At 44.8% G+C, this 27,464-nt stretch overlaps 1 protein-coding gene across 5 annotated transcripts in view; it reads right to left on the reverse strand.

Moving 5' to 3' along the window:
- Positions 1 to 27,464, reverse strand: part of ST6GAL1 (ST6 beta-galactoside alpha-2,6-sialyltransferase 1) — a 135,186-nt gene that overhangs the window by 84,922 nt on the left and 22,800 nt on the right. For 2 of the 5 annotated variants that reach the window (XM_030575154.1, XM_030575157.1), the window contains exon 1: positions 6,929 to 7,216. The exons of 1 other annotated variant lie outside the window; for it this stretch is intronic. The gene's annotated coding sequence lies outside the window, so the exon portion shown is untranslated. 2 more of the 5 variants (XM_030575156.1, XM_030575159.1) reach the window with 2 other exon arrangements.

The following is a 27,464-nucleotide window of genomic DNA, read 5'->3' on the forward strand; positions in this document are numbered from 1 at the left end:
TTTAAACTGGCACATCTGAATTTACGTAAAAGGCAAGTTCCGAAACAATCACATACCCTTTACTACTGACATTGGAGTTAAATGATGCCAGTCAAGTGACACAACTTTTAAATACACACTTGGTAATGAAGACTTATATGTGGATGGAAATTAAGTAATACCAGATCTCATAAATCTGCACTTTGTCAATGACTAGACATAATCCATCTCTGTCTCACACTGGGAACCCTACTTTCCTCACACACATTTCCAAATTACATCATGCGATTTAGTCAGTAACAGCTACAAGCACTTTGCTAAAATTCAGGCATTTCTATCATTTGTCCCGATACAACTTCAAGTCTCAGTAAACAAAGCCAGGATTAAATCTACGCACTGTTTCAAGGTTTGACTTAACCAAGTTAAAACAAGTTTCCAAAGAAACAGTAACCTCATTATTATACAAAGCATCCTTGTTGCCAGAGCATTGTCACAAACTTTGTTTGCACAGGACTTTCTGTCTTATAGGAATATAATGCCAACTCAAGAAAATGTTAGGTGATGTCAGAGTCCCTAACAGACATTACAGGAAATTTGGTACATGTCCAAAGACAGAATGGCTCTTCTTAGTCAAAGGAACAATTTTAAACTCACTTTCCTATTTAGCCAGAGAGATACCTAGTGGGAACAATGTGTCATAAAGGCTTGTAAATAAAAGCCTCAATCTCTTGTGTCCACTGCCTGAAACTGAATTCTTTCCTCAGTAAGATTAGGGGTATTTTGTCTATTAGAAAGGAGGTACTGTGAAAGATACACAAAAATATGGCTCTGGTTATCTCCTCCACTTCCATAAGGAGAGAAGAGTCAGAGTGGACAGATCTAGCTTGGGAGACAGAAAATGGGGGAGCACCATTTCTGTGACACTGTCCCTCCCTCTGGGACCCCCCCAAGAAGCCTCTCTGTTGGAGCTCTTCTTGGTTAGTCCACCCCAGATTTTCAGGGCTATGAGGGGCTGATGCCAGGAACCTGCCATTCTCTGCAACATGCTGGCCTCCACAGGCCAAGGATATGTTCCTGCCAACACTCTGGGAGTGCTACATAAATAAAAGGAAATAGGTTACTTAACTTAGGCTCAGCATATGTGTCTCCCGCAAAGCAGCAGCTTCTGATGGGCCAAGTAGCTGTGTTGCCAGTGAGGAGGAGAACCCAGGAGAAAAGCAGAGGGCTGCTCCTCCACGACTGGAGCTTCACTTTTCTGTTTATTCCCAAAGTCTGTAGGGTAAGGAGATAAAAACCCACTCCACAGTTCCATAAACCCTCCCGCTTCTGAGGGAAAGTGACGTTCACCTCCGAAGAATTTCATGGGCCGTTCTCTCAAATATTTCCTTGGGAGGATACAAAATGATCCCATGTCTTTAAGAATTCCTTACCTCTGTTATTTAAGACCTTGGAAATACTATAGTTTCTGCAAAAGGCTACTGTATTAAGAACTGCTGTAGCACTGTAAGTATGGTGTTTTATTTCTTCCTGGACTAGAACAGATGAATCCCAATCCATTGGGACCCAGTAGCAGTTAAAGGAATTAAGCCCCCACCACATTTTAGGCATGTCTACACATACAGCGCTCAGCGTATCTGGTAAAGAGGCTCTATGCCAATGGGAGAGAGCTCTCCCATGGGCATAATAAACCCCCTCTGCGAGAAGCAGAAGCTATGTCAGCAGGAGAAGTTCTCCCACCAACATAGCACTGTGCACACCGACACTTATGTCACTGTAACTTATGTCACTCGTGAGCTTGGTTTATTCATACTCCTGAGGAACATAAGTGCTGCAGACATAAGCTGTAGTGTAGACATAGCCTTAGAGGTAGGGTGACCATACATCCCATTTTGGCCAGGACAGTCCTATTTTTAAGCCTTGTCCTGGCTGTTCTGACTTTTTTGGCAAAACTGGGTGTGACACTGCATCTCCTATTCTTCAGAGATATTATTACACGAATATGACATAATCATAATGTACCTAATGCAAGATAAGCCATGTGAGGTATCATTGGAAAGGTTATGATTTACTGAATATGATTGTCCTATTTATATGCATGTATCATTTTTGTATCTGAAGTTGAAAATATTGACTATATATCCGTATTATAAATCAGTTTATACCTGCGGAACACCTACTAGGTAGAATGCACTCAGTCTAGATGGCTGGCTGGGAAAGGAAACTTCAGGTTAAAGGACAATTAGAGAAAAAAATAGGCCTTACAAGAAGTTTATCTCCCAGGGGGCCAGGGCCTCCTAAGGATGCTACAAACAGCCTCTGACTCATGGCTGCCATGACACTACAGGCACACGTGACTAGGTCTCCATCTTGGAATACCAGTGTTTTTCCACTGACTGGCATGGGAACCAAGCTTTGAAACAAAGGGTTCCCATCATATGCAAAAGCTATATAAGGCAGGGGAGTGACATGATCAGGGTTCTTCACTGATTCCCCACCCAAAGAGACTCCTGGAAACAACTGAGGAACAAAGACTGAACTGGGGGGAAGTGCTGGACCCAGGTTAAAGGGATTTTTTTAGCCTGTCAATGAAACACCTGGGGATTCCAAGCTGTAAGTTAGTGCAATCTGCCCCTTAAGAGCCTGCAGCCTGCTTGCATCATATTTTGAGTGAGAATTTGCTATTCATATCTGATCTATGTAGTATATTAAGCTTAGTTTGTGTGTTTTATTTGCTAGATAATCTGCTTTGATGCATTTGCTATCTCTTATAATCACTTAAAATCTATCTTTTGTAGTTAATAAACTTAAACTTGCAGTGCAAGATGGTATAATTTTGGGTTTACACTCCAGAGAGGTGATGCGTGCCTTAGGAACTGGGAGGTGCCCTAGCTGTGCCTCCCCATACTGAGCTGATCACAGCATCTGTATGTATCCTCACCTGTATGTGTGCTGGTAAAGTGAAGGCTGTACAGCATACAGTGTAAAAGAAGCCCAGGCTGGTGGGTCGGAGGGCTCAGTACTACCCCAGTTCCAGGTGGTACTCCAGGGGGAACCCATCACACTGGGCATTTGTCCCATTTGTTCTTGCCAACTGATCAACTGAAAAAGAGCAAACTGGACAAATGCATAGTTTTCCCAAAAAAGTGGGGTTCGAGCAGCAACACCAGCTCTGCATTGGAGGGAGGGCTCAGGAGAGCAGCTCAGGCTGAGCCAGCCCTGTGGGCAAGGGGAGAGAAAGGGGGTCGGGCCAGCCCCATGCAGGCAGGCGTTGGGGAGCTTGGGCCAGCTCTGGGCATGGGAGGGCTAGGGGAGCAAGGGAGCCTTGGGCCAACCCCACGGGCAAGATGCATGGAGGATTTGGGGGGCAGGCGGGGACCTCGGGCTGGCCCCAGGTGGTGTCCCATTTTCCTTTGGAGAAAATATGGTCACCATACTTAGATGTCCCTCTTCCTAGTTAAGCTTGTGCACTGGAAATAGCCAGTCTCTCTTTGCATTTGCTCCACTGTAAAAATTTTCACTTAGCCTTGGGCCTACCCTGTACAAAGTTAGACAATAATCTGAAAAATGTGGAAGGGGACGGGAAAAAGTGTTATGGACAGAAAAAAAAACTATATTTTTGGAAAAATAATAATTATATAATAATTGTGTAAAATCATCAATATCCATGCTTCCTGCTCAATTTATGAGGGATTCCTTTCATTGACTAACATTCTCTTCCACTGTGCTAAGCAAAAGGAAAATGTTTGAGGGAAAACTAGAGAGTATATCAGGTGTAGAGCATAATACTCCCAAATATTTAGTGTAGGTCCAGCAAAATGGGAAAGTTGGGTGCAATCTTTTTGTAAACTGGCTTGTGATATGCACATTACAGCATAGATAAGAGAGTGAGTAACTCACATTATTTAACCCTCTTTTAGCCATGAGTGTAACACATGTGGAAGGACAGAAAAGGAATATGTGCATTAGAAGTTATATCTATTTTTCAGCTATCCGAACTCATTTTCTGTAATCTGCATCTTCCACCCTTTAGTAATGCTGATGAAACTCCACTGCTATTTTTGGACAAGATGACATGGTGCTGAATTATTTAAACAAGCAAAGATTTAAGCTGCTGCTTAAATGTGTCTTAAATTATGAAAATACATAGTTTATGCAAGGATACTTATAAAATGGAGGGCTTGCACCTTATGCTAGAAAATCTTATTTCAACAGGCAGGAAGGCTTTTCACAACATTTAACAATAAGATCTTTTGAAATCCTCTTTTTCACCCAGAGCTCAGAAACAATCTTTATTATGGTCAACAGCTATGGGATTTTTCTGACTCTTGTCCCTATCAGATGTTTTGTTTTTAATGCTAGCAGTGATTATATCAGTTTACAGTAAACAGTTATGTGAGATTATCAAAAACACTCCCTCTAATGAAACCACTAATTCCAGTAATTTATCTTTCATTTTCCCAATTTGTATTCTGTTGTGACTTCCCTTAAAATAGGTATGTGAGTAATGTGAACTGGATTTGGCCTGCCCCCCAAAAGTGACAAAGAATGGAGAAGATTTTTTTTTAATGTTTTAAATGGGTAAACTGATGTTTCTCCTAACTCTAGTCTGATTTTTAAAATAAACATATAAAAAAAATTGTCTAACAATGAAGTATCTACAGGCTACTGCAAATTGAACTATACTAGGAATTAAATAATCAAATACATAATTAACTCAAACGAGTGGCTTCATCTGAAAACAAATTACGCTTCTAGGAAGGTGTGGAAGAGAACAAAGAACCAAACACACTTCCAGGAAACTTCCAGGCCCCTCATTTGACCTTCTTTAATACTACTATAATTCTGGAGGGTGGAAAAATCCTAGATTATCTGCTCCTTTGCTAAATGCAAAAATAAAAAGCAACACAGATTAATCCTTCCTCTACTGGTTCTGCAGCACCTAACTAAAACCCTATTCCCAGAGTAGTATTGACATCAATAGATGAGACCTGTGTGCAAAGATGTTTTGGCAGGTTGAGGCAATTACCAGTTTGGGCTCCATTCAACATCAGGGGAAAATGGACTCAACATATGGCACTGCCAGAGGCCCCTAATCCTCCCCTTCTGTTGCTCTCCCAAAAATAATACAAAAAGAGGAATAAAAAAGATAGTGTTAGAGGTTGTGCTAGTGATGCGAAGGGTGGAACGTTACAAATAGGCATATACAGAAAATGGGGGGAGGGCAAGAAAGAGGTAGCAAAGCCACAGGAATACATAAGCATAACTTCATTTACAAGCTGACATTCTGCCCCTTCATGTTTATGCTTTTACAAAGGGGGGGGGAGATAGAGAAAATTTAATATATAAAATTAATTGAAAATATTCTTTTCTGAAACTGAGATAGAACACTTCAAGATCAGACTACCATCTCTGTCTAGTACAGTCACACAGGTTCTTCTGGTGACTTTTGCCATCAAAACAACATCATCACCTTCACATTATAGAGTACAGTTTAACCCAATCGTTCTTTTCATTAATGTTATGGCAGCAATTTAAACCAGGGCCAAAGTCTGTGCTCCTCAGTTGAGCAGAAAGCCCATGGGACTTTTGTTTAACCAACAATGGAAGAATCTGGTCCAGAGGTGAATACTTTCAAAGATCCACAAGCAGTAGCCTACTTAAATCCTCAAGTTCAACAAATTCAAAAATTCAGTCCACCTGCTGTCTGGCAACATCTGTCAGTTTCAAAACAAAATATCTGAAGTATACTTGTGAAGTGAAGTATTTGTAGGTAGCATTCTACTAACGTGAAATCTGCAAACAAAATCCAAAACTGTATACAAGCTTGGTAGCTGAGACCTGCTAGCAATGCATGCAATATGAAAATTAGAATCCCTATTGGTCTTCTTTAAGGTAACACACACACAGAGCATATTTTTAAAAGGAAATTGCTCCAGTACTAACAGCAGTACATAACCATTAAAATGTTCTTCAGAGAAAGAGAGAGAGAGAACATTTATATTCAAAAGGAGAAAATTACATGGAGATTATAGAAATGCAGTATTGATTTTTACATTATCTCAGTGGGTTGCTCTTTCTACATATTGAACTGATGGTCAACATTTGTCAACTTAGTCAGCACATCAAATTTCACGGGAGTTTTTGCAACAGGAACAGGAGTTAGCATACAAGAAAGGACCCACAGATAAATACCAAACCCCTTTATTTAGGAAGTGTTTTGAGCAAAGTTTAAAGATTCAAAATCAAACAACATACATAACCAGAAAGATCAGGCTTTCACAGCAAAAATTCATAAGAAACCACTTTCTTTGGATGTGCAAGTTGAAATGTCTATCTCAACTCTTGAAGATTATCTACAGTTAGCCCTTTATTAGTTTCCAAGTGGAAACTTGCAACTATACAACAAATGGCATCTTCTATTTCTTTTGTTTTAATTCTTCATCTTTAAAAAATAAAAGAATTGCATTATTTTTAAAAAACGCACACTTCTGCCACTAAAATCTACAGGGAAAATAACTGCTGTTTTTTTGGAGAAGCAACAGGTGATTACTCATTCCTTTTTTAGACTCTGTTGCAGCGGAACTCCTGATAGAATGGACTTTTTAATTTATTTATAGCAACATTTTATTTAAAAAGTACTTGATAACAACTAGGATTTCTCTCTAGGGAACTGCATGAGCTTTTGGGGGTGGGGAGAGAGCAATGCAGTATCCAGAGTTGAACCTGAAGTGCAATTAAATGTTTGCTTAAAAAAAAAAATCCCCTAGCAATTTCAGTGCCCTCCTTCCACCTCTGCAGAGAGGAAACAGCTCAGAATCAAACTCAACGTTGTGCCCGGAGATGTGCCCACTCTCTTCCCAGCCCCAATGCCCCCGAGTCCAGGTCGGGTTCCCTCGGGTGTGCCAACCACACGCCTGCAGCAGACCCAGAAGTGGCTAGCGCTACTCACTTGGGGTTGCAGCTGCTGCGCTAAGCACGGCCTGGGCAGCTCAGCCGCTCGTCTCCGGGGTCCCTTTGTTACCACCCGGCCACTTCGCAGCTATTCACAAGCCACAGTCCTCGCCGGTTGCTTGCCAGCGAGGGGTGGGGGGCCCGGGAGAGGAGACGAGATCATCCCCAAACCGACAGCCCGGCCCAGGGGGAGGAGGGTGGGGAGGATGTTATGCGAAACTCAGAGGCCAGGTTGCTGTACAGCAGCCCCGCGAGTCCCGGGGGGGGGAGGGGAGGGAGGGGGGCCGGCGCTGAGCCTACCTGGTGCGGGGAGAGGTGCCCCACCGCTGCCCCCTCCCCACGAGCCGGGGTGGCCGGGCTCCCCGGGCGCTGCCCTCCCCGCAGCCCCGGCTCCCCCTCCCCGTGCGGAGAGGCACGACGGCCCCCAGCAGGGGGCTGGCGGCGGCAGAGCCCCCACATGTGTCCCTCCCCGCCCCCCGTGGGCCGGTCGCCGAAATCAGAGCGAGTCCCAAAGAGCCCGGGGAGCCAGCGCCCAGCCAGCCTCCGAGCCCCGGCCGAGCTCCCCCCACCCTGCCCTGCCCTGCCAGTGCGCGCGCGGAGAGACGGGCCGCGGGGCTCTGCAGCCTTTGTCTGAGCCGCTGCACACAGCGCGCCTACAGAGCCGGGCGCGGGCTGAGGAGGGGAGTCCGCGCCGCCGGCGTGTGCTGCTCGTTCCGACCCCCCCTCACAGGAGCCCAGCGCCGCCTGCCCCGCCGGAATTCCACCGCCCAGCTGCAGCCTGAGTCCTGACCTACCGCCTCAGTGCTGTGCGGTGGGGCTCCGGCTCCTCCTGCCCCATCCCCGGCCCCTGGGCTCTCCCCGCAACACTGCCCAGCCGGTGGGCACGGTGCGGATCCGCTCCCCCGGCATAGCGGAAACTAGGGGGAGGAAGGCTGCAAACAGCAGCGGCTCCACGCTCCCGCGCACCGAAGCCTCGGGACCGGCAGACTTCCCGCAGGGGCTCCGCCAAGGCTGCCCTGCATGAGGCAGGCAGCAAAAGAGCTAGAGCCGCCCCTGGCTGCCAAGACTCCAGTGCCAATAACAAGGGGAGGCTTTTGTGTGTGTCCGAGAGTCCAGGGTCGTGAAAGAAGGCGATGAAGACTAAAACCTGCTAATAAGAGCTCAGAGTGTACTGAGGAGCCTTGAAGGAAACAGATCTCCCTCAACTTCCCTTTCAGCGCTAACATAAACCCCTCCAGCCACGCTCTCATCATTCCCCCCTCTTCCGCCCGGACTGTTCGGGGTCTGGGGGCTGATTCTCCGCTGCCCTGGCCCTTGAAGTCTGTCACAATGGCAGCATTTTACTCCGCAGAAGTGTAATGGCTACACGAGGTGCAAGGGGGAGGGGGCGACATTGGAGGACTGATAATGCTTTTGTTACAAATGTACCTTCCAAGTCTTGCATGAAAGAAGCTATATCATGTGCAAAGTACTGAAATAGTACTTTCAGTACAATGCATTGAAACAAATAGCAGACTTGCACTACTTTTTATGAATCACCGTTCTCAGTTGGTGGGCAAGATACACACAGAATTGCACTGAGAATATTTTTTAAAATTCAGACTTTTCCTCTCTCTTCATCTTGTCCCTCAGACTTTTGTATCAACTATAGATACAGAGAGGGAACAGAAAACCCACTGTTCTGTTCCCTGCTTGGGGAGCAGGGAGTGTACTCATGCTATGAACTGGATTGTTATTGATAATGAAAGCCCTGGTCTACACTACAGAGTTAGTTCAATATAAGGCTACTTACATTGACCTAACTCTGTAAGGCCTGGTCTACACTACGACTTTAGGTCAAATTTAGCAGCATTACCTCGATTTAAGCCTGGACCCATCCACACAACGAAGCCCTTTTTTTCGACTGAAAGGGCTCTTTAAATCAATTACTGCACCTCCGACAATGGGATTAGCACTGAAATCGGCTTTGCTGGGTCAAATTTGGGGTAGTGTGGGCACAATTTGACGATATTGGCCTCCGGGAGCTATCCCAGAGTGCTCCATTGTGACTGCCGTGGACAGCGCTCTCAACTCAGATGCACTGGCCAGGTAGACAGGAAAAGGCCCGTGAACTTTTGAATCTCATTTCCTGTTTGGCCAGCATGACAAGGTGCAGGTGAGTGCAGATCTCATCAGCACAGGTAACCATGATGGAGTCCCAGGATTGCAAAAGAGCTCTGGCCTGGACCAGACAGGAGGTACGGGATCTGCTCGCCATATGGGGAGATGAATCCGTGCTAGCTGAACTCCGTTCCAGTAAACGAAATGCCAAAACATTAGAAAAAGTCTCAAAGGGCATGAAGGACAGAGGCCATAACAGGGATGCATAGCAGTTCCGCATGAAAATTAAGGAGCTAAGGCAAGCCTAAGAGACAAACAGAAGGTCCGGGGCAGAGCCACAGACATGCTGCTTCTACTCTGAGCTGCATGCCTTGCTAGGGGGTGCAGCCAGCGCTACTCCAACCTGTGCTTTGACTCCATCAATGGAAAATCATGTAACAAGGAAGCGGGTTTGGGGGACAAGGAAGATGATGATGATGAAAAGATCTAAGCAAGGAAGCGAAGAAACCGGTTTCCCCAACGGCCAAGATATGTTTCTCACCCTGGACCTGGAGCCAGTCCCCCCCAAGCTCACCCAAGGCATGCTCACAGACCCTGTAGGCGGAGAAGGGCCCTCTGGTGAGTGTACCTTTGTAAATTATCACACATAGTTTAAAGGCAAGCAGGTTTAATGATTAATCTGCCCTGGAATTTGCGGCCAGTACAGCAACTGCAAAAGTCTGTTAACATATGGGTATGGAGCTGAAATCCCAGTGTTTGCTGGCATTCAGACAACATCCATTCCTTATCTCTGTGTTATCCTCAGGACAGTAATATAATACCTGGTCACCAGGTTGAAATAGGGTGCCTTTATTAAGGGGACATTCAAAGGTGCCCGTTCCTGCTGGGCTGTTTGCCTGTGGCTGAACAGAAATGTTCCCCACTATTAGCCACGCGGGGCGGGGAGGGATGAAGTGATCATCCCAGAGAATAGCGTAGTGGTGCAGGAGGTTATTTGGGTTGCGCTGCATGCTAACCCGCAAACTGCAGCCCCTCCTTTTAAATTGCAAACCCATTTTAAATGGCCAACCCAATGGCCACTTGGTATGGGAAATGAGGACGCTGCTGTTTGAAACCATTCCAACATGTTATGAAAGTTAAAGAAGCCAAAAAGCTGTGGCTTACCATGGCTGCCTGCAAGCCAAATTCTGTTGCCTGACACTGCGGGAGTGATCTCTCACACCACACCGGCAGGCCCTCAATATAATTCGAGGCAAAATGCTACCTTGTAACAAAAGCACATGTGCTGTGTAATGTGAACAGCAAGGTTTAACAGGAAAGAGTGATCCTATTGTTCTCTAAAATGTGTCTTTTTCACCACCAATCTCCCTTTCCCCCCAGCAGCTGCAAATGTTTCTCCTTCGCAGAGGCTAGTGAAGATTAGAAGGCGAAAAAAATGCACTCGGGATGAGATGTTCTCAGAGCTATTGACGCTAGCCTCCCAGACTGACAGAGCACACCAGAATGCATGGAGGCAGATGATGTCAGAGTGCAGGAAAGCACAACAGGAACGCGAGGAGAGCTGGCGGGCTGAAGAGGATAGGTGGTGTAAGCTTGCTGAGAGAAGGCAAGAGTTGATGCTCCGAATGCTGGAGCATCAAACTGATATGCTCCAGCGTATGGTTGAGCTGCAGGAAAGGCAGCAGAAGCACAGACTGCTGCTACAGCCCCTGTGTAACCAACCACCCTCCTCCCCAAGTTCCATAGCCTCCTCACCCAGACACCCAAGAACGTGGGGGGGCCCCCTCCGGTCACCCAGGCACTCTACCCCAGAGGATTGCCCAAGCAACAGAAGTCTGGCCTTCAATAAGTTTTAAAGTTTTTAAGTTTAAGCTTTAAAGTGCAGTGTGGCCTTGTCCTTCCCTGCTCCCCCACCCCACCTTGCACTTCCCTCCGCCCTCACCCCTCCCGGGCTATCTTGGCAGTTATCCCCCGATTTGTGTGATGAATTAATAAAGAATGCATGAATGTGAAGCAACAATGACTTTATTGTCTGCAAGCGGCGATGAAGGTTGGAGAGGAGGGTGTTTAGCTTACAGGAAAGAAGAGTGAACCATGGAGGGTGGGGGTGTTCATCATGGAGAAACAAACAGAACTTTCAACCATAGCAGGCCATTTATGAAACTGGTTTTCAAAGCTTCTCTGATACACAGCGCATCCTGCTGTGCTCTTCTAACCACCCTGGTGTCTGGCTGCACGAAATCAGTGGCCAGGTGATTTGCCTCAACCTCCCACCCTGCCATAAACATCTCCCTGGTACTCTTACAGATATTGTGGAGCGCACAGCAAGCAGTAATAACAATGGGAATATTGGTTTCACTGAGGTCTGAGCGAGTCAATAAACTGCGCCAGTGCACTTTTAAACATCCAAATGCACATTCTACCACCATTCTGCACTTGCTCAGCCTATAGTTGAACAACTCCTGACTATTGTCCAGGCTGCCTGTGTATGGCTTCATGAGCCATGGCATTAAGGGGTCGGCTGGGTCCCCAAGGATAACTATAAGCATTTGAATATTCCCAATGGTTATTTTCTGGTCTTGGAAGAAAGTCCATTCCTGCAGCTTTTGAAACAGACCAGAGTTCCTGAAGACACGAGTGTCATGTACCTTTCCCGGCCATCCCACATTGATGTTGGTGAAACATCCCTTGTGATCCACCAGTGCTTGCAGCAGCATTGAAATGTACCCCTTTTGGTTTATGTACTCACTGGCTTGGTGGTCCGGTCCCAAGATAGGGATATGGGTTCCGTCTATTGCCCCACCACAGTTAGGGAATCCCATTGCAGCAAAGCCATCGACTATGACCTACACATTTCCCAGAGTCACTACCCTTAATATCAGCAGATCTCCTATTGCGTGGGCTACTTGGATCACAGCAGCCCCAACAGGAGATTTGCCCACTCCAAATTGATGCCCGACTGACTGGTAGTTGCCTGGCATTGCAAGCTTCCACAGAGCTATAGCCACTCGCTTCTCAACTCTGAGGGCTGCTCTCATCTTGGTATTCTGGTGCTTCAGGGCAGGGGAAAGCAAGTCACAAAGTTCCATGAAAGTGCCCTTATGCATGCAAAAGTTTCACAGCCACTGGGGGGAATCGTCCCAGACCTGCAACACTATGCAGTCCCACCAGTCTGTGCTTGTTTCCTGGGCCCAGAATTGGCGTTTAATGGCTAGAACCTGCCCTATTAACACCATGATGTGCACATTGCCAGAGCCCGTACTTTGCGAGAAGTCTCTGTCCACGTCTATGTCTTCATCAGTCTCGTCAGCGTACTGCCATCACCTCCTCGCCTGGTTTTCCTTTGGCAGGTTCTGGTTCTGCATATACTCCAGGATACTGCGCGTAGTGTTTACAGTGCTCATAATTGCCGCAGTGATCTCAGTGGGCTCCATGATCCCAGTGCTATGGCGTCTGGGCTGAAAAAAGGCACACAACTATTGTCTGCTCTGACGGAGGGAGGGGCGACTGACGACATGGCTTACAGGGAATTACCGTCCACAAAGGGGGTGGCTTTGCATCAAGGAGAAACACAAACAACTGTTACACACAGAATGGCCTCCTCAAGGATCGAACTCAAAACCCTGGGTTTAGCAGGCTGTTGATTTCACGGAGGGTGGGAGGAAGCAAATGAACACAAAACAAATCGGGTCTATTTCTTGTTTTGATCCACTCCATCTATCTTTTACATCTTTAGGGTGGCAGCAGATGGTGCAGTTTGACTGCTAGCCATTGTCAGCTCCTGGGTGCTCGGCAGAAGATGCTGCATTATGACTGCTAGCCATTGTTGTCTCCTGGGTGCTCGGCAGAAGGAGTCTGCCCAGGCACCTGTGACTGACCTCACCAAGGTCGATTAAAAGAGCACCCAGGAATATGACAATGATGGCTACCAGTCGTAACACACTGTCTGCTGCCAAAAGGCAAGGAGCTGCTTCTGTGTAGCAATGCAGTCCCACGTCTGCCATTTGCCCAGATGCCCCTCACTGAGGTCGGTTAAAAGAGCACCCAGGAATATGGCAACGATGGCTACTAGTAATAACGCAGTGTCTGCTGCCAAAAGGCAATGAGCTGCTGCTGTGTAGCAATGCAGTCCCACATCTGCCAGCACCCAGGAGAGTTATGGTGACTGTCAGCTGTGCGGGTTCCATGCTTGCCGTGGTATGGCGTCTGCACAGGTAACCCAGGAAAAAAGGCATGAAACCATTATCTGCCATTACTTTCACGGAGAGAGGAAGGGAGGGAGGGAGATGGGAGCCTGACGACATTTACCCAGAACCACCTATGACACTGTTTTTCCCCATAAGGCATTGGGATCTGAACCCAGAATCCCAATGGGTTGCGGGAACTGTGGGATAGCTACTCACAGCTACCCACAGTGCAACTCCCCAGAAGTCGATGCTAGCCTCGATACTGTGGACACAGTCCGCTGACTTAATGCATTTAGAGTATTTTTTGTGAGACACACACAGTCTACTGTATAAAAACAATTTCTGAAAAACCGACTTCTATAAATTCGAACTTATTTCGTAGTGTAGACATACCCTAAGTTCTACACTAAGGGTGTGTCTACACTACAAAATTACTCCAGTTTTACAAAAGTCGAATTTTGGGAACAGATTATATAAAGTCAAGTGCATGCATCCACACTAAACACATTAATTCGGCAGTGTGCGTCCATTGTACCGTAGTAAGCGTTGACTTTCGGAACGTTGCACTGTGGTAGCTATCCCACAGTTCCTACAGCCTCCGCTGCCCATTGGAATTCTGGGTTGAGTTCCCAATGCGTGATGGGGCCAAAAATTTGTCATGGGTGGTTATGGGTAAATGTCATCAGTCAACCCTCCCTCTGTGAAAACAACAGCAGACAATCATTTTGCGCCCTTTTCCCTGGATTACCCGAGCAGATGCCATAGAACGGCAAGAGTGGAGCCCGTTCAGCTCACCGCAGCAGTTATGAACACTGTAAACACCTCACACATTATCGTGCAGTTTATGCAGAACCAGAAGCTGAAAAACCAGGCGAGGAGGCAATGCGTAGTGACAAGAGTGATGAGGACATGGACACAGAATTCTCTCAAAGCATGGGTCCCGGCAATGTGAACATCATGGTGTTAATGGGGCAGGTTCATGCTGTGGAACGCCGATTCTAGGCCCGGGAAAAAAGCACAGACTGGTGATCCAAGTAGCCCACGCAATAAAAGATCTGCTGATATTAAGGATAGTGACTCTGGGAAATGTGCAGGTCATAGTCGATGGCTTTGCTGCAATGGGATTCCCTAACTGTGGTGGGGAGATAGACAGAACCCATATCCCTATCTTGGCACCTGACCACCAAGGCAGCCAGTACAAAAACCACAAGGGATACTTTTCAGTGGTGTTGCAAGCACTGGTGGATCACCTGCCCCCACATCCTTTTCTCTGGGATGACCGCTTTAACCCTCCCGCCACTGCACCGCGTGGCTTGTATCAGGGAAGATCCCTGCTAGCCAAATGCAAACAGCTCAGTGCCAATGCCCCCTGCCCACCGCTTGACTAACTCCAGGGAGGATTTCTTTTCAACCACAGGCAAACAGCCCAGTAGAAATGGCCACCTATGAATGTCCCTTTAATTAAATTCCCGTATTTCAACCAGGTTACCATGAACAATATCACTCTCCTGAGGATAACACAGATAGATAAAGAACGAATGTTGCTTGAATGCCAGCAAACACTGGGACCATACGCTGCCAGGTTTTGTTATGCAATGATACAGATTACTTGCTACTAGCATGGCATGGTAAAGTGTCCTATCATGGAGGACGGAATAAGGCTGGTCTCCCCAGAAACATTCTGCAAAGACTTTTAGAAGACCTTCAGGCGAGCTTCATGGAAATGTCCCTGGAGGATTTCTGCTCCATCCCCAAACACGTTAACAGACTTTTTCAGTAGCTGTACTGGCCACGAATGCATCCCAAGTCCTCAGCGCAAATTCATCATTAAAAAATGCTTGCTTTTAAACCATGTTTTATATTTACAAAGGTACACTCACCAGAGCTCCCTTCTATGGCTGCATGGTCTGGGTTACTGCCTTGGGAGAGTTGGGAGGGTATTTCAGTCAGAGTGAGAAAAAGATCCTGACTGTCAGGGAGAATGGTGTGATGTGTGCTCTCCTCAACCTCCTCCTCCTCCTCCTTCTCCTCATCTTCCCTGTCTGCAAAATCCTCAGGCATGGCGACTGAGAGTACCCCACCATCAGAGTCCCTGGACAGGGGTGGGGTAGTGGTTGTGGCCCCTCCTAGAATTGCCTGCAGCTCAGCGTAGAAGCAGCATGTCTGCTGCTCTGTCCCGGAGTGTCTGTTTGATTCTTTGGCTTTCTGGTACACTTGTCTCAGCTCCTTAAGTTTCACGCGGCAGTGTGTTGAGTCCCTGTTGTGGCCTCTGTCCATCATGGCCTTGGAGATTCTTTCAAATGTTTTGGCATTCCGTCTTTTGGAACAGAGTTCTGCTCCCTGGCTGAAGCGCTAGAGTGAGGCAAGCCTCAAATCCCACTCCTTGGCGGGAGCTTGAGGGCCGGATTAAAACATCTGAAGGGCCAGATACAGTCCCCAGGCCATAGTTTGCTCATGCCTGGGTTATTAGAACTGGTATTTAACTACGAAGAGCCAGGCCATTCTACTTACTGTTCCAACAATAAATGTAATTATTCCCTTGCAAGTATGTACTATAATAGGGTCTTTCTAGACGATAATGAGGTTATTTAGGGTGTCTATTGTGGTGCAAAAGTTTGCCCCTCCCCTTCCATAGCAGCAGTCTTGGATCAATCCATTAAGCCTCCACTCCTGTCCCCCACAGGAAGACTTTTTGAAAAAGACTCTGCACCATTTCCCCCAGTTAAAGTGATCTTGTGTATACGACAAATACAACCATGTCAGGGAAACATTACAGCACAGTTGTCCTCCTACTTGATTGCAACTTGATTCTATTTTGAAGTGTACCTTAACAGTATTTTGTAATCAGACTGCAGCCAAAAAACTTCCCTTAGCTTGTTAGTTTAGTGTGGACAGCCCCTTTTGTGGAGCTTTTCTGGCTCCCCTCTCTGCCAGCAGTGCTGGCTGTTTTGGCTGATGTTGGAACTGACAGTTCATGGTGTGGCAGAAGCTGTGGAAGTGGAATGCACAACAGGCACCCAAGAGCAAAATATAGCCTACACATAGCATCATAAAGTGTGGCTCATGCTACTCTCTCAGAAGTGGAGAAAGAGGACAAAGCTGGTCTGAATCACATGTCATATGTCTTCCTCTATCAAGGTTGATACAAGCACAACTAAATATTATGATTATCTGTATAAATATATTTCCTAACCTATACATAAATTAGCCTCCAAACAAGCTGCTAATGGAGCAACTGTTGTCACAAAAACTTCAACTCTGGAACACAAGAGATCCTTGGCACATGATCAAAATAATGCCCTCACTCAGGCCTGTGCAATTCTTTCGAAATCTGCATTTTGCTGGAGGCAGAATTTGACTTGCTCTACAGCATGTAACCTCTATTAGAGAAGTGCTAGAAAAGAGGTACAGAACCTATGACATCCCACTGCCAAAAGTGAAGGGGAAGTGTTAACAACCAATCGTAACCTAAAAAATGGGATCATTGAAAGGTTGAGTCTGTGCAGTTCTTCTGGCAGAAGTTTGCTTATCCCTAACTGCATTGCAGATCTGCTATGAAAGCATCGAGGTCAGAATGAGATCCTTAACTGAATATTTTCCCAAACTCTTTTGTGCTTAAATCTCTGTGTTTTAGTAGCTCTGAGCCATAGCCTTCCTCCTATGAAAGGAGATGAGATATGACACACAGTTAATAGATGGCTCTGCACAATTTCACTGTTCATTTGCTCTAGTCTCTCCTATGGCACCACTCACCATGCTCCACCAATTATGCCAGTCTCAATAATGCAATTACCTGCTTCTTCCACAATTACACCATGCATTCCCACTCACCCATACATGGAATGCTCTCCTATCTCCAGACCACCACTACCTTTTCATCTTTCAAATTCTCCTCCTTCTATGCTGCCCAAAGAAAATGAGACAATGTACATGGCAGAGGGGTTATGCGTTATAAAAAAGTCTTGAAAAAGCTTTCGTGGGTAAAAACTCACTTCTTCAGATGCATGGAGACATCTCCATGCATCTGAAGAAGTGGGTTTTTACCCACGAAAGCTTATACCCAGATAAATCTGTTAGTTTTTAAGGTGCCACCAGATTCCTCGTTTTTGTGGATACAGACTAACACAGCTACCCCTCTGATAAAAAAAAGTCTTGAACTATTAAGAGGTTTGTAAGCCTAAACTGAGACACTGAACGATCACATTAGAGGTTACAGCAATGTACTAGTATTATTATTCATTGTCCTGCCACACCCCCTACTTTCCCTGTTGCTGCAGAGAGGCATTTGGGGAAAATATGTACTGCTATGGCATATAGTTCACTTGCATCCCTTGCTGAGATGATGCCTATTTCTGATAGCAGAAATCTGTGCACAGGGGCTGTGGATGGGTCTATGGGCAGACAGAATGAAAGCAAGTATGAGTATTGATTTTGCAGAGTTAATTTGTGTATAGCTTGTTAGCAAAGGGGAAAAGCTCTGAACTATGGTATTGCTTCTTAGCAGGGCCACATGGTGTTGGGCAAAGCTACCTAAGCACACAATTCATTATGCATTTATATTTCCTGTTTGTGGTTAGAAAGAAATTAAAAACAAGATATTTTGCAGGTTGCAGTAGCAATAACTGATAGATAGTAACCTGATGTCACTCTGGTGCTGAATTATTCACATTATACACTCAGCAACCTAAGAGGATTACATTGTCTCTGATTGCAGTTACAGATAGCACTACCTGATGGGGAGGCAGGAGGAACCCATCTATTGTTTATAAAATCTGTGTCAATGAGTTGCAACACATTCATGGATGTCTACATCAGATGAACAGGCAGGGTGCGTGATGCCAAGGTGTTCTGAAGGTCCAGCCTGTCTCAACATGGGCAAGGTGGTACACTGTCCGTCCCCCCCAATACAGTTATCAATGGGCTGACCTTCTCCATTGATTTTAGCTGACTCAGCATACCCTTTGCTGCCCTGGTTGACAAATGGTTATTCTGATTTACACTAATAGGACAAGAGGAAGTTCACTGCACACTGAGCAATTGGTGGAATGTGCCATTGGCCAATACAGGATCTGTTACAGCAATAGTCGAGAAGGACGCCTTGTGTGGTCACATTCTCAATCTGCATGGGAATACACTGGTTAATGGATGTGTTTGGCACACTAGGGCTGGTGCTAGAGATAAAATATGTTTATGCATGCATTAAAGAAATAAACATTCCTTTAACTTACTTAAAACTTTATTGAAGCTAAACGTGGAGAGACCAGCTAATCTAGTATGGTTCAAAGATTATAGGCAGTATATTTCCTGTATTAACATTAAGTGTGCAGGTTGATAAATTACTGTTAACAAGAGAAATCATTAGCTGCTGTAAAGCAGCACAACTCAACTGAAATCAGTCAGTTGTCACCACATGAAGAGCTCACCCTATGTTTTTAAGTATATGCCAAAATCCCCAAATGTGCCATGAGTTAACAGGGCTGTAGGAACTTTATATTTTATTTTCTTACTTTAAAACACCTGTTTGAGTTAAGCTTTCATTTTAAAAAAAATATCAGTTGAATAATATTGTGCAGTATCACACCAGAAAAAAATGTAGAAATATCCAAAGACAGTAGGACCATTGTTCTTCTGTCTAATGGAAAGACAGTGTTTTTTGGGAGGATTTTATTATTTGTTTCAGTAAGACATTAGCAATCGCCCATATGATATTTTAGTATTCAATAGTTAGCATTAACTAGTTAACTTTATACATTTCCAACACACTCAACAAATTCTAATATTGAATTCATATGTAAGATAGTCAAGTAGCCGAAATTTCATTTGCAAATTGCAAACTGTGAAAGTTTAGAGACAAATTCTGCAATCTTTACTCCTATTGAGTAACTTATTCATGCAAGACAGGTTTCAGAGTGGTAGCCATGTTAGTCTGTATCAGCAAAAACAACAAGGAGTCCTTGTAGCACCTTAGAGACTAACAAATTTATTTGGGCATCAGCTTTCGTGCGCTAAAACCTACTTCATCAGATGCATGGAGTGGAACGTACAGTAGGGAGGTATAAATACATAACATAGGAAAAGATGGGAGTTGCCTTACCAAGTGAGGGGTCAGTGCTAACGAGCCAATTCAGTTAACGTGGAAGTAAGCTATTCTCAAAAGTTGACAAGAAAGGGTGGAAATCACTTTTGTAGTGCTAATGAGGCCAATGTAAACAAGGTGGCCCATTTCAAACAGTTGACAAGAAGGTATGAGTATCATCAGGGGAAAATTAGTTTTTATAGTGACCCATCCACTCCCAGTATTTATTCACGCCTAATTTGATGGTGTCCAGTTTGCAAATTAATTCCAGTCCTAAAGTTTCTCATTGGAGTCTGTTTTTGAAGTTTTTTTGTTGAAGAATTGCCACTTTTAAGTCTGTTTTTGTGTGTCCAGGAAGATTGAAGTGTTCTCCTACTGGTTTTTGAATGTTATAATTCCTGATGTCAGATTTCTTTTGCATAGAGACTGTCTGGTTTGGCCAATGTACATGGCAGAGGGGCATTGCTGGCACATCTACCAATGTGATATATGCCATCCTGTGCCAGCAATGCCCCTCTGCCATGTACATTGTCCAACCCCCCACTTGGTAAGGCAACTCCCATCTTTTCCCATGTTTTAAAAAAAGACACAGTTCAAAGTTATGACTGCACCAAGGCAGTCAAAACCAGAATGGGAAAAGATTCTGGATTTGGTTTTTGGTAACAAAATAGCAGATAAGAGATGTATAGTAAAAGAGAGAAAGATAGTGCCCAACACTGAGCCTTAAGGTGGCCTTGTGTAATTAAACTGTCACTTTGCTACGGGTACATAAAAACTCTGTGAGCACAAAAGAAACAGTAACACCTTATGTAAAAATTGTTATGGCTAATGTTATAGAAATTAAACTATGCAAGGAATGTGCATTTTCCCCAGAAAATGTGCAGTGTCTACTGTAGAAGGGGTAAAAGAAATGCAAAAACTTATAAACTTGGTCTGCTGTATAAAAAGGGGAAACTGAGGCACAAACTCAAACATTAACAGAAAAAGTTTTGGCACTAATTCAGGAAATGGGGTTCAAAGTATCCTTAGACAAGGTTCAGTTGGTGCTACCTCACATTACACACCTGGGCATAGTCATTGGACAAGAAGGGGGACAAGCAGATCAGAGGAAGGTAAGGGCACTAGTAGAAATGCCAGCCCCTACCGAGGCCCACTTTTTAAGAGTACTGCTAAGATGATACAATTTTCTTAGCTCACACGTTTATAAATATGCTGCAATAACTCACCCATTGTGGAAACTGCTAAAGAAAAAGACAAAATAGGAATGGGAAAAAGAGCAGGACTCTGCTTTAGCCCTGCTAAAACAGAAGGCTCTCAGAGCCCCGGTCCTGCATTTCCCTGAAGAATCACAGCCTTTTGTTATTCGTTTGGTGGCTAATAATATGGCCTTGGCTTCCACACTATTACAAAATATTGAAAATCAGGCATGTAAAAGCCCACAACAAGGGAGCAGGCAAGGAAGCCATTTGGAACAGTCGGGTAGATACAATAGCCCAGCAACATAGTATAGCAATTGTAACTAGAAGCCAAGCTAAAGGCACCCCCACCCAGGCCCCTGAGCCAATGGATGCTTCTATAAATCACTGAACTCCAAGAAAAGTGGAAAGGCAAGAGCTGACTAATGTAGCCCATCAGTTCATGCATGAGGGAGTAAAAGGAACCTTGAATAAGGTAAAACAATTTGCAGAATGGAAAAAACATGGATGACGATGTTAGAACATGGGTAAGGAATTGCATTTGGCGTGCACAGGCTAAAGCACGACTCCCTCATTGGCAACCTATGATGCACCAATGGAGGCTCGGGCTCTGGCATAGACTTCAGATTGATTTTATTGACAAGTTGCCAAGAAGTAAAGAAGGCTTTCAATACTTATTAATAATAATTGATTCTTTTTCGGGATGGGTAGAAGCATTTCCCACTAAAACTAATAGCACAAGGCGGTAGCTAAGAAGCTTTTTAATGAGGCGGTATGTAGATATAGTACCCCTAAAATAATAGATTCTGATAATGGGGGGGGGCTTTGCAGGGGAATTTTATACATCAATGTTACAAGCTTTAGGAATTGAACAAAAATTCCATATATCATACCGACCACAATCCTTAGAAAGCATTACGGAAAGTAGTAAGCCATACTGGAAAGGACTGACCAGACAAGCTGCCTCTGATTCAAGCAGCTATCCGCAGCAGGGACAGACTGAAAACCAAAATCCAGCCTTATTAAATCATGTTTAGACACTCAATGCACCTTATGATTGACCCTAGCCACCTAATACAAGATCAAGGAGAGACCTCTAATGTAACACAGCATGAATATTTGCAGTGGCTTAAACAACTGCAAGAAGATAAAACCACTCTTCAATATAGAGTCAATCAAGCTATCGAACAAATGAATAAAAAAATCCATGCACAAAAGCATACCAAAACAGCCCTAGGAGAGCAGGTGATCAAGTCATGTATCTCAAATTGGGGAAAAGGGGCCACTCCCTGGAATTAAAATGGACTGAACCCTATTCCATAGTGGACTACCTCAGCCCATTGGTATACCATATTGAAAAGAATGGAAAGTTGAAATAAGTACATGTTTCACAAATTAAACCTTTTGCATGAATAATAACGCCTTGGACTTTTTACAAGAAAGAACTCCTGGCATTCGGAACATAAGATGCTGCTCAACCCCTACTACCCTCCAAATCCATGAAACCTCAGTATAAGGTTTGGCAGTCCCTGTTCTTGGGGGCCTGTATGTCCCAGATATTTAAAAATATCAGGGGGGAGCACACCACAATCTCTTCCCTGGTCAAAGATAATTTCTTCCTAACTAATCAATCGTGGATCCCCTTCAGGAACCAGGAATCCTCTTAGAATGGTAAGATAAATATACAAATTGAATCCTGAGGCCGCTAGGAAATACCAATATTTATACCTGGGATGGGGAAGTGGGACTTAAGGTTCACCTTATGAACATCACAGGAACAGCTGGAATTGGAAAATAAAACTGCCTTAGCCATTGGATGCACTGAAATGCAGATTCTCAGGTTAGCATCACTGGAACATGAAATGTTCTGGATAATATCAGGAAATGTTAAAGTATTGGAACACCTTTTAAAACAATGGAAAATATCTTTGTTTGATGCATATAAGCATGAATGGATATAGTATGTCTCCAGCATGGTTAAGCCTGGACTATTACTAGAAAAAAATATCGTCAAAATTGCCCATCAACAATCTATGAAGGCGGAGCTTTGGAAAATCAGTCCACTATCAAAACTGGCCATGAGATCTTTCTGGTTACCTAGCATTATGAGTCAGTGGGCTGGGAAAGAGAAAATATTATTGGACACATGAGAGTGTACAGAGTGGGACCCTCACAACTGGGTATGCCTCTCCCTGACAGCCAGCACAGAACCATGCAGTAGGGATACATCGCTAGGCACATGTGTCTGGGATGAACTAGAAAATATAACTTGTGTGGTATATAATGGACAATATGTATGTGTTGTGTCCTGGGAAACAATATTTTGGGAGGTTTATAGTATTAGCCAGCCACCAGAGGATGAGGGTAGATGCAATGTAAGCATTTTATATACTAAACATCAGACTTATTACCTTCCCAAGCTGGAGAAAGTCCAAAGTACTATGATTGCCCCCTTAGTGAATTTCTTCATATCTCTCAGATTGGATTGGCAGAGTTAACTGATCATTTGCTTTTAGGAGCCAAAGTAACACATTTTTTGCAAAAACTCAAAAAGATGTAGGAAAGCAAATTCTCCAAATAACACATACAAATGGAGATATGATTAAAATTGCTGACTCTGAAAGGGTCATATTATTGGTATGATGTTTTTAAAGCCTGTTTGCCCACTTCCAAAGGCATATTGTCATGAAGATGTTATGCTTCATCTATTGTTAATTGTATTCTAGCCTGTATCTGCCTAATTGTGATGTTCTGTATGTACTGTTGGACAAAAAGAATGTTTGTTAAATTGCAACCGCAAGCTCAAATTGCCTCTCAATATGTGGCTATGAAACAATTATATAAAATATGGCCCATTCAAGAATTGTTCTTGAAGGGTCTAAAGGGGCTATGAAGGAGCAGGATTTTATAATTGTACTATGAGAATTAATGTATGATTTGATTTCACCCTGCCATCCACTCTTTTTGAATAGCAGAAAGGAATGACCCTCTGTGACTATGGGATTCCATCTCCCATATGCATTACAAATTGGGCCCATTTAGTTTTTTGTTTTAAGGTTTAGTTAGTAAGAGACAGGATCCTGTACTGTGTCTATGTTAAGTAAATTAGAGGAACGTTGAAGGCCTGGGCCTCAGTGTGAATTGTTTTGGTTATAAAATTTAGCAAGGTTTAATATGCAATGTCTTTTCGCTTGATATGAAATCCTGATGTTTGTATTCTCACAGGTCTCTGTAAAAGACTGTTTGTGCGAATGAGGAACGCATGCATCAGGAAAAGATAAGGTGTGAAGGCCATTGTTAGCCAGATGGTCAAGAAAGGAGGAGCAAAGACACTTATCGAGACTTATTGACACCAGAGAACCATCAACATGATTGAGGAAGGGCAGATTGACAACCCTGAGGTGGAGGCTGGCACCCCTAAAGACAATTGATTAAATAAAATCTTGGACAGAATGACCCTCTCAGAGATGTTTTGGAATGTTAACATCAAAAGAGAACACCAATTAAGGAGTAACCAGTCATAAACGGACACAGCAAAATCCATAGACTTCAACTGAGAAAAAGGACTATAAGAGCAGGGTGCTTTGCCATGGGGCTTTGGGTTCATCTTGCCAATACTCCAGGAGCATTGTATTGCAACCAACAGAGCCCGGCTCCCCTCTGAGACCAATCTGGCTGGCCACTAGATTGATCCAGTCTCTGGACTGGTAACTATAAACATTGACTGGCGGGACTGTGTGCATGGTGTGTGTGTGTGTGTATGACTGCAAAGCATATGCTAACTGCTGCATTCTCAATAAATGTGGTGTGTTGCCTCCTCCCCTATAAAAGATCTTGTGTGCTTTCTTTAAGCATAACAGGGCCAGGAGTCCTGGGGTAGACTACAGGGCTTGTTACGCCTGTAGGAGGCAGGGACATTTGAGAGGGGACTGTCCCTACTGGGTTGGGGGCAAGGAGCCTCACCCAGAACAGGGGAAGGGACAAGACCTGGGAAGGCCCATTGGGTGAAGAAACCCAAGAGGAGATGGACATGTTGGACATGTTGGACCTGTGGGCAGTGAGGTCACTTATGGAGGGATTGCCCAGACTCAGGGAGCACAGCCCAGGGCAGCCTAGGGAGGGCTAGGCCTAGGAAGGAGTTGGAAAGGTCCAAGGCCAGGAGGAAGCAAGGAGTTTGCTTCTTGTCCCAGGGGAGGGGACATATTAAGAGGCACTGCCTCCATCAAGGGATGAAGAGTGCAGGGGAAGATACCTAAGGACCCCAGGAGGGTCGAAGGCTGGCAGGATTGATGCTGCAGTAATGGCAATAGACCTGCATGAGAGTCCCCAACAGGGGAGGGCAGAAAAGGAGACTGGGACAGAGTGAGCCCAGCAAGAGGCCACGACCTAGACCGTCATGGAGCACGTTGCAGTAGGAACCCAGACTCCAAAGGAAGAGGGCCCGGGGGACTCTGGCCTGCGTGTGTGGCTGAAGGCTTCAGAGCAGACCCACTGCGAGGCTGAGGCATATGCCCTGAACCTCGCTAAAGAGTATGCGGCCATTGTAGAGGAGGAGACCCATCTGCATAAGCAGCTGGAGGAGTTGGAAAAGAAATGAGCCGCTCTGGAGGCACATGTGCGACTAGCCCAGGCGAAGAGACCTCCTTACCCTCAGGGGTGGTGATCTTGAGCTGGGGGGAAGGATTTAGCGGGGCAAGAGAACCCTACTTTGGGTGAAAAGGGGTTTAAACCAGCTCTGGGAAAGGTCTGCCCCAAGGAGCCAATCAGGCAAAGGCAGGTAGCAGCCAATCCAGGCCCAGTAGGGCTGGTATAAAAAGCGCTGTAAGCTAGGAGACAAAGAGTCTCACTCCAGCCTTGGGATGGAAAGGACTGAGCTGCCTGGGAGCACAGTGTACCTTCAACACAGCAGGGCTAGGGAAGGGGCAGGCTGAGCTGTGGAGCTCAGGCCTGGTGACCTCCTAGGCTGAGGCCTGACAGGAAGGCCTAAGGAGGTACTGGGGCTGCAGGAAAAGGCAGCAGATTTAACCCTCTAGCCAATGATGAGTGGCTACTTCAGACTGCAGTTTTCCGAGAGGGACAGGGCTAGATGAAGACTGGCAGTGGGTCACTGAGGCGAGGTGGGCTCTGGCGAATGGGGTTCACTGGGTGAGGGACAACACCTCAAGGTAAGGGGCACCATAATCTGTGAGGTACACGAGGCCTACACAGGGTGGAGAGAAAGGGACTGCAGAGGGGCAGGTAAGAGCAGGGAGAAACCAGCCAGAAGAGGGTGCTCCTGAGCTAGATAAGTTAATTCCTGGACAGACCAGCAGGAGGCACTGCGCTGGTGAGTCAGCAGCCTTGCTACAGAGCTGCTTACATTCTCATGTCAACACATGGTTGTCATATCTGATGCACGTTCTCATGTAAAAGTAAGGTCTGATACTCAGATACTGAGTGCCTGCAGCTTCTATTGACTTTGAGCAGACCTATGGAGCTCAACAACTTTAAAAACCAGGCCTTAAACCCACTGATATTTTAGTGGGGGAGGGGCAGACAACTTGTGTTGATGTATGGTTATTTTCTAGTCCCACAAATGAGAAACTGAATGTACTTAAGGTACAAAACAGAACTATTTGTGTTCCTTTTCTGCCTAAGCAGCTGGCTCTAATGGAAGAATTTGTCAAGTATATTGACTAGTGTATGAAAGCAAAGTATGCTCTGTAGACTGAGCACCAGGAGCACTTACTATAAAACACTGCACTACTACAGGTACTATAATTGCTTTTGAAACACATAGTACATTGGAAAAACATACAGCTGAGGCAAAAGAGAAGAAATGTTTGTTGCTAAAGGAAAAGTATGTAGGATTCTTGTCTGGGATCCTGGATAAACAAATAAGTAAAGATAATTAAAAAGTTACCAACAGATAAATATATATTTAGGAATTTCTTGGCCAAATTCAATACAATTACATGGACTTCAGTGGAAGTTTGCCTGAGTAACAATGAAGTTGTCACTCAACAGTGGGCTCAGGATTTGGATGTATACCCCATATACATGGTTTGCTTTAACTGAGTTATAAGTGTTCAAATAATAAAGCTTATGCATGCCTACTGCTCTTTAACAATAAGTGTCTGTTTCAAGTACCAATCTCTCATTGACCAGATTGCTCTGTGAACAGTGCTTAAGAAACCTGAGGAGAACTTTTCATTCAGTGTTCATAGGTTGATCTAAAAGGAATATGCAATGAGGCAGGGCTCCAAGGAAGAAAAACAACAGGCCTTAACCAAAAGCAAACCAAACTGCCATTATAGTTGTAATAAATGAAGGGGTGGGGGGAGCGCTCCCTTTTGTGGACAGCCAGCCAGCCAGTTAGCTATAAAATCCCTCTTAGTAGTTGTTCTCTACTTGCTTTACTTATAAGGGTTAAAAAGTCTCCCTGCATAGGTAAAAGGAAGGGAGTGGGCACTTGAGCAAAAGAGCCAATGGGAAGGCTAGAACTTTTTAAAATTGGGGGGAAAACTTCCCGTTTGTCTGTCTATCTGTTGTTCTCGGGAAGAAGAAGGGACAGAGCAGTGATGCTGTAAGGAGCTTTGGGCCAGGTCTGAAAAATCATCAGATCATACCTAGAAACTACTCATTTAAAACCCCAGATATGTAAGTAAATCAGGAAATGTCTAAGACGACATGATTAGGTTTATCTCTGTTTATTTCTTTATGGCTTGTGGACTCCTCTCTGCTAACCCCAAATGCTTTTGTTTTCCTTGTAACCTTTAAGCTGGACCTCAAGAAGGTTATTCTTGATGTTTAATTCTTGTAAGTGGTTTTTTAAAATCTAGCAATAGCCTGAGTTTTCAAATGTATTTTCTTTCTTTTTTTTTAAAATAAAATTTTTAAGACCAGGATTGGATTTTGTGTCCTAAGATGTTTGTGCATGTGTTGTTTAATTAGCTGATGGCAATGGCAGATTTCCTTTGTTTCCTTTCTCAGCTC

Source organism: Gopherus evgoodei, chromosome 9 (assembly GCF_007399415.2).
Source record: "Gopherus evgoodei ecotype Sinaloan lineage chromosome 9, rGopEvg1_v1.p, whole genome shotgun sequence".
Classification (NCBI taxonomy): domain Eukaryota; kingdom Metazoa; phylum Chordata; order Testudines; family Testudinidae; genus Gopherus; species Gopherus evgoodei.